Source organism: Myotis daubentonii, chromosome 3, assembly GCF_963259705.1.
Source record: "Myotis daubentonii chromosome 3, mMyoDau2.1, whole genome shotgun sequence".
Taxonomy (NCBI): domain Eukaryota; kingdom Metazoa; phylum Chordata; class Mammalia; order Chiroptera; family Vespertilionidae; genus Myotis; species Myotis daubentonii.
In genome coordinates this window covers 90,483,528-90,498,074 of record NC_081842.1, presented here as the reverse complement: position 1 = coordinate 90,498,074, position 14,547 = coordinate 90,483,528, and the positions used below count along the sequence as shown (strand labels likewise).

Sequence of the window (14,547 nt, the reverse complement as noted above, 5' to 3'; positions counted from 1 at the left end):
AAATAGAACTTTGAAGTTTCTACTAGAAAAGGACTTGCCAGTTTTCTATGTTGTATCACCAGGCTGTGAAGTACCAGATTTGCCTCTTTTTGCTTAATCCCCATTAAACTTTTGTCAAGCATATGACACCTGGTAGAGGCAGACCTTCTTGAAAGGGCAAAGGAAAGGGAATTGAGCAAATTATCAACTATGGCTGATGATTTGAAACCCTAGTTTACTTTCTTCTAAAGATTATAATACTATCAAGCCCAAGGAAATGTTTGAATTACTATAAGGAATTTTTAACTCCTTTAAGACCTTTTATTTTCATGGCCTGCTATTGAAGTAGAGGAAAAATGATGAAAGATTAGATTTTTACACCAAACTGCAAAACAGTCATTTTTATTTTAAGCTAGAGGCCTGGTGCACAAAATTTGTGCATGGGGGGGGGAGGGGTCTCTCAGTCCTATTGGCACCCTCTCTAACCCGGAACCACTGGCTCCTTAACCACTTGCCTGCCTGCCTGCCTGATTGCCCCTAGCCACTCTGCCTGCTGGTGTGATGCCCCTAACTGCTCTCCTGCCAGCCTGATCACCCCCAACTGCCCACCTCTGCCGGCCTGATCTCCCCTAACTGCCTCTGCCTTGGCTCCTGCCACTGTGACTTTGTCCAGAAGGATGTCCTGAAGATGTCCAGTCTAATTAGCATATTACCCTTTTATTTGTACAGATTCTAGATGAATAATGTCTGTCTCTTTTTCTATTGAACATCTCCTACAAGTTAGTGTCAGTCCAAGATATAGTTAAGAGGACAATGTAAACTGTGGATTAAGGAATTGGAGGCAGATTTTGCTGAATTGCTAAGTGTATTACAGCTTGGTAGTACCAGGTTCATCATATGAAATTCCAGCTACTGATGGCATTCTAAAACATCATATATAAGATAATTTTGGATTTGACAATCAATTTTGTTTTCCAAATTTGAAGGTTATTCCAAAAGGCAACAATCTAAAATGTTGAAATCAATATATTTCCTAGGCAAGGTAAGTCTTAGTTTGGAGACTGGGAATGAAAAAGATGTGCAGCATTTTTCCACCTTATATTAGTGGCATGAAACAAACTGGCTATTTTTAGCAGTTAAATATCCACAGAGAAGAAAAACAAGACAATACATCTTTGTTCATTTACACAAAACATTTGAACATCATATCTGATTGCAAACCATGAAAAATTATCAATCATTGTAGAATCATTCTACTATATTATATAATTTAAAAAATGAAATTGGGACTCTTATCATTACATTCTGTTTCCATAAATGTGATTTTTAAACAAAAGTACCAACCTTATACCATGCTTAATTCAGTGCTTGGGTGAGGTAGAAAAAGGCAATATTTAATCTATGCAAACTAGAATGACAATTTCAAAGGATAATGAAAATCTCTAGTCACCCAAGAGGAATTAAAGGGCTAAATTTTAATTTGCAATCTTGATCCATAATAATTAAAAAGCAAAGAGGTCCTTTATAATGTTTCTCCTAGTTCAAGGACAATTTAGTTCTAAATTGACCCAGATGAATTTTATGTAATTTGATTAATAAGGTTAACTTCCCACAAACTTATGAGGATTATGATTTGAAAAATGCTGTTAATTTTTATCTTTTCCTGAGTTTTCAATTTTATGGAATATCACCTACAAAAGGCAAATTAACTAGTTAGTATCTTCTCAATACACCAATGCATTTGAAATAAAATGTTCTTTGTTTTCCCCAAATGTTCTCTTCTATATGAGAAAAGAACAGCTATTATAGCAATACAGGGTTTTGGTAGTAATGCCTCTCACTAAAAATAAGCAAGTAATTGTGTTTATTATAAATTAAAGAATAAATAGCTTGAATGCTAACAGTTTAAGAGATGTAGACTTGGTGTTGTATCATTTGTATTCTTCCCTGTACTTGAACAACCAAATGCAAAGTGGTATATCCACATTAAACATACACTACAGTATGACATTACTTATGCATATGAATAGTAGAAAAATCTATTTCTCTAAAAGATGATCTTCAATTAACTCAGATGTTTAAAGGCTTTGAGAAATTTATTTATTTACTTCATTTGTTTGTTTTCTTGCTATTTTTATTTTCACGTAAGAAGGTAACTATTTTTTTGGAGTACAGGCTTTACTTGAGATAGGTCATTCATTGTATTTTTAAAAGACAGAGCTTATATTATACTAGAGGCCCAGTGCACAAAATTCATGCATTGGGGGGCTGTCCCTCAGCCCAGCCTGCACCCTCTCCAATTTGGGACCCCTCAGGGGATGTCCGACCACCGGATTAGGCCCAATTCCTGTGGGATCCCTGTGGGATCAGGCCTAAACCAATAGTTGGACATCCCTCTCACAATCCAGGACTGCTGGCTCCCAACTGCTCACTGCCTGCCTGCCAGAATGCCCCTAACCACTTCTGCCTGCCAGCCTAATCACCCCCTAACCACTCCCCTGCCAGCCTGATTGACACCTAACTGCTCCCCTGCCAGCCAGATCGCCTCCAACCACCCTCCCCTGCTGGCCCGGTCACCCCTAACTGTCATCCCCTCTAGGCCTGTCTCCCCCCAACTGCCCTAGCTCCCTTGCAGGCCTGGTACCCCCCAACCGCCCTCCCCTGCCTGTCCAGTCACCCCTAACTGTCATCCCTGCAGACCTGGTCCCCCCCAACTGCCCTCCTTCCCCTGTTGGCCCAATCACCCCCAACTGCCTTCCCCTGCAAGCCTGGTTGCTCCTAACTGCCTTTCCCTGTTGGCCTCATTGACCACAACTGCCCTCCCCTGCTGGCCATCTTGTGGTGGCCATCTTTTGACCACCTGGGGATCGCCATCTTGTCCAAGAACATGATGGTCAATTTGCATATTACCTCTTTATTATATAGGATTTTGTTAAAACTCCAAACTATGTTTATATGACTTATTTTATGTAAATTTTAGTCAATTTGGCATTTTCATCATATGTAGTAGTTGACAATACAACTATTTATTTACTTAAGCTGATGCTTCTTTCTCACAATATAAAATGTTTTGTTTGGTTTATGGTGTGTGTGTGTGTATTTTCAAGATCTATTTAGAACTGCTATTTTTTTGATAGTCAAAAATGATTTTGCAACAAGTTCTTAATTGAATTTCATTTATATTAGTTTTGAATTTTACATTTTCTCATTTATTTTTTAAATTACAGTTATTGCAATGACATTGGTTAATAAAATTATATAGTTGAAGTGTACAATTCTATGATGAGCCCAAAATGGTTTAGTGGTAGAATACTCATCCTAAATGATGTCCTGGTAAAAGTGGCTTGACACTTTGTGAACCAAGCTTGCTCTTCCTTCTAAGGGAAATCTATCATTAGCCTCTGCTCTAGTTAGGCTTTCCAACAACTAATTTGAATCAAAGTAAATGACAATCAATGAAATAAAGATGGCCATTTCATATGGATAATAGAATGAATAGCAAATTTAATTATCGTGACACAACAAATGTAAGCCTATATAATAAAAGCTTAATATGCAAATTGAACACATGGTGGAATGACCAGTGGAACTACTGGTCGCTATGATATGCACACTGATCACCAGGGAGCAGATGCTCAGTGCAGGAGCTGTCCCTAGCCCACAGGCCCTGATCACCAAAGGGACCTGCCTGCCAAACCGCTGGTCCCCCACAATGGCCGGCAGGCCCTGATTGGGCTGGGACAGGAAACCGGGGGTGGGTGGTGGCTGAGGTGGGCCCTTTCCCAGGGGGCCGAGGGATGGCTCCCCCCTTGGGGCTGGTGGCCAACCTCCTGGGCCCCTCCCCCTGTCTGTCTCCCCAGCCAGCAGGCCCAGAGAGGGCTGGGATGGAGAACCCGGGATGGGTGGTGACAGACACAGACTGTGAGGGAAGGAGGAAGGGAAGATGGGGAGACAGGGAGGTAGAGAACCTGATCAGCCCTGATCACCAGTCAGGCCTAGGGACCCTACCCATGCACAAATTTTGTGCACTGGGCCTTTAATATTACATAATGTAGAAACATAAGGAATTGCAATTCCTGACAGGTCAAATAATATTAAGACTATAAATAAACTAAATAATACCAAAAGTAGAGGTCATCTGATATACATACATCAAATTGTGCAATACAAATAAGGGCAATTTTGTTTCCTCACTGATAGATAGCTTAATTTTTCTTTAACCAATCTCTTGTTGGATAGCAAAGAGTAGTCAATTAAAAAGGATATAAAAGTATTATCACATTATTTTCTGGCACTAATGTAATAATCCTAGATGTAATGACAATAAAGAAAAGCTTTATCAGTAGCATAAAAATATTTGGAAATAAGCTTGCAAAACAAAAAAAAATAAAACTTCAACCTGGTCGGTGTGGCTCAGTGGTTGAGCATCAACCTATGAACTAGGAGGTCACAGTTTGATTCCTGATCAGGACATGTGCTAGGGTTATGGGCTCAATCCTCAGTGTGGGGCATGCAGGAGTAAGCCAGTCAATGATTCTCTCTCATCATTGATGTTCTATCTCTCCCTCCCTCTCCCTTCCTCTCTGAAATCAATAAAAATTTTAAAAACTAAACCTTAAATTAAAAACTACCTAGAGCCCTAGTGATTTGGCTCAGTGGACAGAGTATCAGCCTGGGAACCAAGGGGTACCAGGTTCAATTCTGGTCAAGGACATGTATCTCAGTTGCAGTCTCAATCCCAGGCCCTGGTTGGGAAGCGTGCAGGAGGCAACCAATCCATTTCTCTCTCTGTCTCTCCCCCTCCCTTTCAATCTCTCAAATATTCAATGGAAAAATATCATTGGGTGAGAATTAACAAAAAATAAAAAATAAAAATTATCTAGAAAAAAAGAAAAACTATAAAATATATAAGTACTGTCTGAAACCTTATTCATAGAAAAATTTAAAGCACTAAAAGTTTTAATTAAAAGAAAGAAAAATAAATCTTAAGAAATACAGAATGAGAAAAATTTAAATATAAGAACAAAGGAAAGAAATAAAGATAAAAACAGAAATTAACTAATTAGAAAGCAGACTATAGAATTGATAGTCAGTACATAAATCAATAAAGCTTTTGAACCCCTAAGCATTAGTAACAAAGTCTTCCAAAAAATAGCATAGACAAAGAAAACTGGAGATCATTTTACTTTGTAAATATTGTAAATATTGATGCAAAAATTCTAAAAGAAATACTAACAAATATAATCCAGTAACATATTTTAAAAGTCATATGCTTTAATAGTCAATTTAGTCCTAGTAATTCAACTTTGGTTAATTTTAAGAAATCAATTAATATAATTAACCACATTAATAAATCCCTTACCTATTAATATGTGCATGTTAATAGATATTAAATAGATATTTGAAAAATAGTAGGTCAAATAATATTAAGACTATAAATAAACTAAATAATACCAAAAGTAGAGGTCATCTGATATACATACATCAACTTATGCAATACAAATAAGGGCAATTTTTTTCCTCACTGATAGATAGCTTAATTTAATACTCCTATTAAAGGAGAAAAAATTTGTATAAACATACATATATCAAAGGCCAGTGTCATGGTTAGTCATAACACCCTAGAAATCCTAGAAATGTACCTATTAAAATCAGTGGGGTTGGGCAGACAGAAAAAGTAGGGGAGAAAAGGGCAGAAAGGAAGAGAAGAGGAGAGGAAAGAGGAAGACAAGGAAAAGAAAATGGGGAGAAAAAGAACAGGTTCCTGAATTGCACAACCCTATACACAAGTTTTGCAGCCAATTATAAGAGAAGTGAATCTGTTCCATTTTCCTAGTGATATGATTGCAAACTAGAATGTCCAAGAGGAATAATTAAACAAAAACAAAAATTTAGAGATCCTTTAAGTGGAAGATTACAAACACAAATTCAAAATTTAGTAGCTTAGAAAACATGAAAAGGTCACAGTCTTACTCAGCTGAATCACTTTGAGTGTTTTTTAAATTATATGTTAGCCCAGCCAGTATTGCTCAGTGGATTAAGTGTCTTCTCATGCACCAGAGGTCACTGGTTCCAGTCCCAGTCAGGGCACATGACTGTCTTACAGGCTTGATTTCCCAAAAGGAGGTGTGTAGGTGGCAGCCAATAGATGTTTCTATCTCTCATTCCCTCTCCCTTCTTTCTCTTTCTAAAAACTCAGAGAATGCAGACCTGTGCAGCCAATGTGGAAAACAATATGGTGTTTCCTCAAAAAATTTAAAATGGAACTCCTATTTGACCCAGTAATACCACTTCTAGGAATATATCCCAAGAAAACACCAATCAGAAAGGATATTATGCACCCCTATATTCATAGCAGCACAATTCACCATAGCTAAGATTTGGAAACAGCCTAAATGCCCATCAACAGATGAGTGGATTAGAAAACTGTGGTACATCTACACAATGGAATACTATGTTGGTATAAAAAAGAAGGAACTCTTACCATTTGCAACAGCATGGATAGAACTGGAGAGCATTATATTAAGTGAAATAAGCCATTTGGAGAAAGATAAGTATCACATGGTTTCACTCATTTGTGGAATATAAAGAACAACATAAACCAATGAACAAAAATAGAACCAGAATCATAGAAGCATTGAACAGACTGTCCAACCTATGAGGAAAGGTGGGGGTGACGGGGTAAGTGATCGACCAAAGGACTTGTATGCATTAATGTGAGCATAACCAATGGACATAGACAGTACGGGTGTGAGGGCATATGCTAGTGGTGGGGGCAGCCTGAGAGAGGTCAATTGGGGCAAAAGGAGACTTATGTAATACATGAAAAAATAAATAATTTAAATAAATAAATAAAGCAACCCCAGCACACACACAAAAAATAATAAAAACATTTTTTAAAGAAGGGTCACAGGTTTTTTTAACTGTAACAAAAACCCTATATAAAATCTTAGATAATATTAATACAGTATACACTGGAGAAACCCCAATCTAGAATTGAATAAGTAGAAAGATATGCTTTAGTGTTGGATGGAAATATAACATACTATAATATGAATATGGAATTATTTCTTACTAGGGGCCCGGTGCACGAAATTCGTGCACTGGGTGTGTGGGTGGTGGGGGGGGAGTGTCCCTCAGCCCAGCCTGCCCCCTCTCACATACTGGGAGCCCTCAGACGTTGACCCCCATCACCCTCCAATCGCAGGATCGGCCCCTTGCCCAGGCCTAACGCCTCTGGCCTAGGCGTCCGGCCCGGGCAGCGGGGACCTGCAGTGGCAGCGGGGGGGCGCCGCGATCGCGCGGGCTCCACCCCTGCCCCTGCAGGATGCCTCTGGCTGAGGCGTCCGGCCCGGGAAGCGGGGACCCACAGCTGCAGCGGCCCCGTGATCGTGGGCTTCGCTTTAGGCCCAGGCAAGGGGCCCCTAGCTCCTGGGACTGCCAGCTTCGACCGTGCCCAGCTCCCATCACTGGCTCCACCCCTACTTCCTGCTATCACTGGCCAGGGCGGAAAAGGCACCTGATTCTCCGATCATGGCTGGGGGGCAGGGCAAAGGCGGCCCCAGTGCCGCCTTTGCCCTGCCCCCCAGCTCTTAGCTCCCCCCTGGGTTTCCGATCACTGTCAGTGGCAGGGGGCTTCTTCCTGCTTTCCCTTTCACCTCCCTGCATTGTGCCTACATATGCAAATTAACCACCATCTTGTTGACAGTTAACTGCCAATCTTGGCAGTTAATTTGCATATAGCCCTGATTAGCCAATGAAAAGGGTATCGTCGTACGCCAATTACCATTTTTCTCTTTTATTAGTGTTGATGTTTAGGTTATGTCTATAAAAGATATAGCAGTCAGCATTCTGTTAAAAGACATATCTCTACATATAGCTATAACTCATATTAAATTAGAATATATAACTGCTGAAATTTTCTGTCTCTGTTCTCTTGTCTTAGTAGATCAATGTCAGTATAAAATATCTTCTTTCTTAAGCATGGAGATTACACACACACACACACACACACACACACACACACATATATATATATATATATATATATATATATATATATATATATATATACTTAAGAATGGATATATAATCATGTAATAAACTTAGCACTTTACAATGTCTTTAATAACAATGAAATGGCTTTTGTGGTAGCATAACAGATATGGAAAGGTCCTGGATGGCACCTTGTTAATACACTCTACTTCAATTCTACTTTATACTCATGTTGCTTCAGCCCGCGGTAGCTGTGGTCACACAAAGAATTACAATCCTATATAATAAAGAGCTAATATGCTAATCAGACCGAACAGCAGAACTACTGTCTGGACGACCTTCCTGATGACCTTCCAGACAAAGCCAGGGCTGGGACTGCTGGCAGAGGCCACGGCTGGGGCAGGAGGGGCTGCATGGGCCGGCCGAGGAAGCCGAGGCTATGAGGGCGGAGCCCCTTGCATGAATTTCGTGCATAGGGCCTCTAGTATTTAATAAAATTAATAATTTTATTATCTAAGTGAATACAATTATTTTAAAGGCACCATTAAATTTTCTTAGTATGCTGCTAAATTATCACTATATATTTAGACATTAGTTCTCAATTAAATTCTATCACTTTATAGTAGGTGGCAATTTATGTTATATTGAGATGAAAGAGATAAAAAGAGGGAAATAATATATAAATCACTGTATGCAGCTATTAACTATATATGTGTGCATCTACACATATATTTATTTTTATATGTACTTATTAATAAGTATGAGATAATTATTAATAAGTTTATGAGATAAACTGTTAAAATTCTTTTCTGTTCACCAGTCTATTATTTGATAGGTTTCCATATGACACTTGATTATGGAAAAATTATGCTACACATTTTCTCAATTGCTGCTTAAATTACTTTGAGTTAAAGGTTAATGACAGATAAGAAAAAACTTCTGAAGAGGAAGAAAATTAAGTAAATGGTAGTACAGTAATGTGTTACCAGTTGTTAACACCCACCTCTTTCTTTCAAGCGTAAGAGTTAGCATAAGTTTTTTTAGTGACAACCCACTAAATTATCTTTCTCATCAGCCTGGATTTCCAAAGTGTGGGGAGAAGTGGAAAACTTAAATTTAACCTTTTATGATCACTGAAAATAATTTAAAAATCTTAACCTTCTGAATTTAGCATCTTGCATTTTATGATATTGTTAACAACCAGAAGCATAATTTTGTATTATTCATATTTAATGATGATTAATATGTTTGCTAGAGAATCAAGATAAAATAATGCAGTTACTGAAAATTATTCTGTTTTGTAATAAAGAAAAAAGGAATTACTAAGAACTTAAAGGATTTAGAACAAATGTTATAAAAGGATTTATTTTTAAACTTTCACCCATCACTTTTGAAGAATCAAAGTTAGAATGAGATACTTAGATAGAAAAACAAGGTTATTTTTTTTTTCAGAAGAAGAAAATTAAGCAAAGAGAAATTGTACAGTAAGTATTTTCCACCACTGTATATCAAGCATTAGTACTTATTCTCTCAGCTGTCCTACAGGTCCATTTCTTTCTCCTTAAGTTAAGGTGAATTCATATCATCCTGAACAAGCTGAAGAGAAATGGTTTTTAATACTTAGACCAAAATAGAAATTAGTCTTCAGTTTGGGTAACTTATAAACAAAACAGTATTTAAAATAGCATAAGAATAACATAGTCTAGAAAATATGTGTTTTTTTTTTTTGTTCTCAGATTTCTATGGTTTGATTAAATAGGTATTATTCCCTATTCCAATTCTAGACATGTTTTGCTAATTAATTATATAATATCTCAAAAACAACTTTTGATTTCTGAAATAAAATTTGTAAAATATTTTTAATTCATCATAACATATTTTTGTTACAGAAAATTTTTTCTGTGTGTTAAATTAGAGTTAGTGTTGGGAAAAATCACTGGTATGAGATAAACTGTATCTGTACCCTGAAAAATTATTGTGTCTATCCATTTCATTTCCTCAGAAAATCTTTAATGTTATTTAATTATTTTGCTCCACAGAGCAATATATTTCTTCCTATCATATCCCAGTGATGTATTCTAGCTTAAAATAAACAAATTAATTTATCAGTGTAGATATGGCTCAAGGAGTTTCTAATGTTACTTTTTAATGTCACCTTTTCTGTTAACAAAAATATCTGTGAAAAGCATCTTTAAGTGGAATAAAAAGAGTTTCTATTTTTTTTTCTTCCTTTTATCTTTATATTGACGTAAAAAATAAAATAAAGAATATTATGGATGTGGGGGTCAGGGGGAGGGACAAGGCTTCCCTCTCTAATTGATAGTAGGGGCTGGTGGGAACCAGAAGCTCCAGGGAATTAAATATATATATATATATATATATATATATATATATATCATGTTAAGCGTGTGAGTCCCAGAGAAGCAGGAAGCAGCGGCAGGAAGCGACTAAGCACACAGAAACATGCGTGTGTCTCACACACTCAAGCAGTGCAATTCCTCTATGGCAGTAGCAGTCCCCACCTATCCAACCCACCCACAAACTAAAAAAAGGAACTCTTCCCCTTTAAGAAGAGGATCATCCAGTAATTGTTGCCCCTGTGACAGGAAGAAGAAAAGAAAAAACCCAGGCTCACACTCCAGAGAAGGCCGCTGTGGCCATGTTCTCCTCCCAGCAAAGGCGGCACATGCTGTTTTTAATACTGAGGCAGGAACCCCATGTTCCTGCCCCCCGCAAATACTGCAGACAGCTCGGTAACCAGAGGGTAGTTAGGAGGGAAGGCAGCCACTGTCCTTGGGTCCCTTTAAGACAGCCTATGGGCAGGGGGCTTTGGTAAGCCTGGCAAAAATTCTGGGGAGACTGGATGCCAGGTGGGGCCTAAGGACCCAGGGTCTGTGATGTAAGCCTCCTGCCCATCCTATCAAACAAAAGAGAAACATGGTAATTAGACGTACCTCCGCTACCCTTCCCATTGGCTAATCAGGATGATATGCAAATTAACTGCCAGCCAAGATGGCGGCCAGCAGCCAGGCAGCTTGAAGCGAACATGAGGCTTGCTTGCTTCAGTGATGGAGGACTCCAACGTTCCCCGCCTGCCGCTGCCGGCCTCTGAGCTTGCAGTTTGAAACATTGTTACAAATATAGAAGCTAAACAAAACCCCAGAAACCTGCTTTCAGCCAGCCGGGATCTCAGAGCTGGAGTTGAAACAGTGTTTCGATTATAGAACCCAAACAAACCAGATACCTGCTTTCAGCAGCAGAGGCCTAAGAGCTGGAGCCAAGCCTCAGAGCTAAAGCTGGCCCAGAATAAAAAAGAAAAAAGAAAAAAAGAGCAGTTGGGAACTTCAGTCACCCACCAGCCTGCAAACAGCACTCAGCCCCTCACCCAGACTGGCCAGGCACCCCAGTGGAGACCCCCACCCTGAAGGGTGTGTGACCAGCTGCAAACAGCCATCATCCCCTCATCCAGCCTGGCCAGGCACCCCAGTGGGGACTCCCACCCTGATCCGGGACACCCTTCAGGGAAAACCAGCCGGCCCCCACCCGTGCACCAGTCCTCTATCCTATATAGTAAAAGGGTAATATGCCTCCTGGCACCGGGATCAACGTGACAGGGGGCAGCGCCCAAACCCCCTAATCGCCCTGCGGCTCTTTGTGTGACAGGCTGCGTTGCCCCAACCCCCTGATCGGCCCTGCTCTGTGTGTGACAGGGTGCAGTGCCCCAACCCCCCCCCCCCTAAGGGCCCTATTCTGTATGTGACAGGGTGCGGCGCCCCAACCCCCTGATTGGCCCTGCTCTGTGGGTGATAGAGGGCGGTGCCCCAACCGCCCCCCACGGGCCCTGCTCTGTGTGTGACGGGGTAGAGCCATAACCTCCCCATCGGCCCTGCCCTGAGTGTGACAGGGTGCGGCGCCCCAACCCCCTGATCCGCCCTGCTCTGTGTGTGACAGGGGGCGGTGCCCCAACTCCCCTATTGGCCCTACTCTGTGAGTGACAGGTGGTAGCTCCTCAACCCCCTGATGGGCCCTGCTCTGTGTGTGACAGGGTATGGAGCCCCAATCCCCCTGATGGGGGCACCGCAACCTCCCCATCGACCCTGCCTTGAGTGTGACAGGGGGCGGTGCCCCAACTCCCCAATCGGCCCTACCCTGAGCATGACTGAGGGTGGCATCGCAACCTCCCAATCCGCCCTGCTCTGTGCATGACAGGGGGCAGCGCCCAACTCCCCAATCAGCCCTGCTCTGAGCCTGACTTGGGGCTGCACCTAGGGATTGGGCCTGCCCTCTGCCACCCGGGAGCAGGCCTAAGCCAGCAGGTCGTTATCTCCCGAGGGGTCCCAGACTGCAAGAGGGCACAGGCCGGGCTGAGGGACTTCCCTTCCCCCCCGAGTGCACAAATTTTTGTGCACTGGGCCCCTAGTCCTATATAATAAAGAGCTAATATGCTAATTAGGCTGGACTGGCAGGACGACCTTCCCAAATGACCAGTGGGTGGGGCCATGTGGAAGCTGTGGCTGTGAGGGGCCCCTTGCACAAATTTCGTGAATCAGGCCTCTAGTTGGAAATAACTGACCTCCAGGGATTTTTTATTTTTACTTAAAGGGGAGGCTTTACTCTACACCCCCTTCCACTGAAAGAAAAGGGTCCTCCTCCCTAGCTACCCTCCCATCCCCAGGACACACACACACACACACACACACACACACACACACACACACACCTACTAAGGCACAGCCAGCGTGGGCACATGCTTTGGCAATGAGGCCCCTCAGGGGACCTTGGGTCTGACCAGCTGCTATGTGGGGTGTGGGGTGTGGGGTGTGGGGTGTGGAGCTCAGCACCTTTGGAGTTGGGGTGGCAGTGGGGGCTGACCAAGAATTCCCAGGGCTCTCAAGGAAAGCGGAAGCAGGGAAGTGGGAAGAAGTGGCACAGCAAACAAGGCAGGCGAGAAAGCCAACAAGGCGGATGGCCGGGAAAGAACCGACGAGGGAGGAAAGGAGAGAGTGCGGAGAGAAAGGCAACACAGGGTGTGGGCAGCCAAAGACGCAGGAGACACCCTCGCGGAGAAGAGGGCATCGGGAGCTCCGGGACAGCGCCTCAGACCCTGACAAAGACCGTGTGGTGGCCGAGTACACCAGGTCGGCCATGTAGGCCAGCAGGTTGATGGCCGTCAGAATGGCCATGGCCAGGCGACGGTCCCAGCCGCACACGCTGTGGATGGTGCTGTTCCTGCAGCCGGGATCCCTCCTGCGCTCGGGGATGCCACCATACCTCTCGTCGAACTGGTAGAGAGGCCAGAGGACCATGGCCGAGGCGTAGAAGAGGACGAAGAGTACGGCCAGGCTGGACAGGGAGCCGGGGAAGGGGATGGGCAGCCCGGTTGGTGCAGCCGAACAGGTCAGCAGGATGTCCACGGTGGCCAGGATGAAGCAGATGGCGTAGACGGCCACGCACCACTCCAGCGCCGGCTCGTTTTGTTGAGGTAGGGTTCGCTGATGAAGGCGGAGATGATGCAGGCCACGAAGGTCTCCACCACCTTGAGCAGGCCTGGCACGGTGGCCATGTAGCCCGTGATCTCGCCTGGCCGGGCCCGGTCCAGGCCACCTCGGTGGCATAAGCCACACAGACGTGATGTAAGAGAAGGCCAGTGGCGGCGATGGCGTGGTCCCTGGTGCGGGCCCTGACTCAAGAACTGGATGTAGGTGGTGGGGTAGATGATGGAGGCCGAGAGGCAGAAGAGGGCGGCGTAGGTGATGGGGAAAGTTGGCCAGGCCAGTGGGAAGCGAGCCTGGAGCTCGCCTAGCTCCACCAGGATGATGATGAAGGTCACGGCGAAGCAGAAGCACCAGGCGAACATGCCACCCGTTGCCCGAGAGCCCTACATAGGCGCCCTCGCTGGCTACAGCGAGAAGGCCATGCAGGTGGAAAGCAGCTGGAGCAGGCGGAGCAGGCCCAGGGGCTGGCACAGCACCGGAGGGGACCCCAGGATGGTCAGGGAGTCCAAAGAGGACGTGCCGGTCACCTTCACTGTCACCTTCACCGGCATGGCCGCGGTCTTAGCTGAGGACCCCGATGGAGAAAGATCTGGCTGCCGAAGCGGCTGGAGTCAGACACCTCACAGGTTTGCAGCGGCAGCGGAGTGGAAGCCTGGGCGACAGCTGCAGCTAGAATGGCCTGAGGACTGGGTGGGGATGGCGGGTGGGTGGGGAGCGAGCGCAGGCGGAGCCAAGGGAGGGAGGGTGGGGTCGGCGCGTGAGGCCCAGGCGGCAGGAAAGTTTCTATTTAAGTCAAGATGTAGTTTCAAATAAATAATGTACTACTTAAGTGTAAATATTTCTAATTAGAAGATATCAGATTAGTTCTGAGGCCTGAATAGTCCACAATCTCTCTCTCTCTTCCTCTCTTTCTCTCCTCGACGTGTGTGTATGTGTGTGTGTGTGTCTCCCTAGAGCAACTAAAATTAAAAAAAAAAAAAAAAGATGACTTCTTTACAATGTATCAATGTCCTGAAAAATGTGGCCATTAGATAGCATTTGTATTGGCACGAAAACTTAAATTACCTTATGGTATTCA

The 14,547-nt window shown here is 43.2% G+C and overlaps 1 protein-coding gene and 1 pseudogene across 2 annotated transcripts in view; one reads left to right on the top strand and one right to left on the bottom strand.

Moving 5' to 3' along the window:
• Window positions 1-14,547, top strand: part of CADM2 (cell adhesion molecule 2) — a 1,236,504-nt gene that overhangs the window by 1,178,435 nt on the left and 43,522 nt on the right. The window lies entirely within an intron of this gene.
• On the bottom strand, window positions 13,072-14,133 carry LOC132230504 (myeloid-associated differentiation marker-like; annotated as a pseudogene).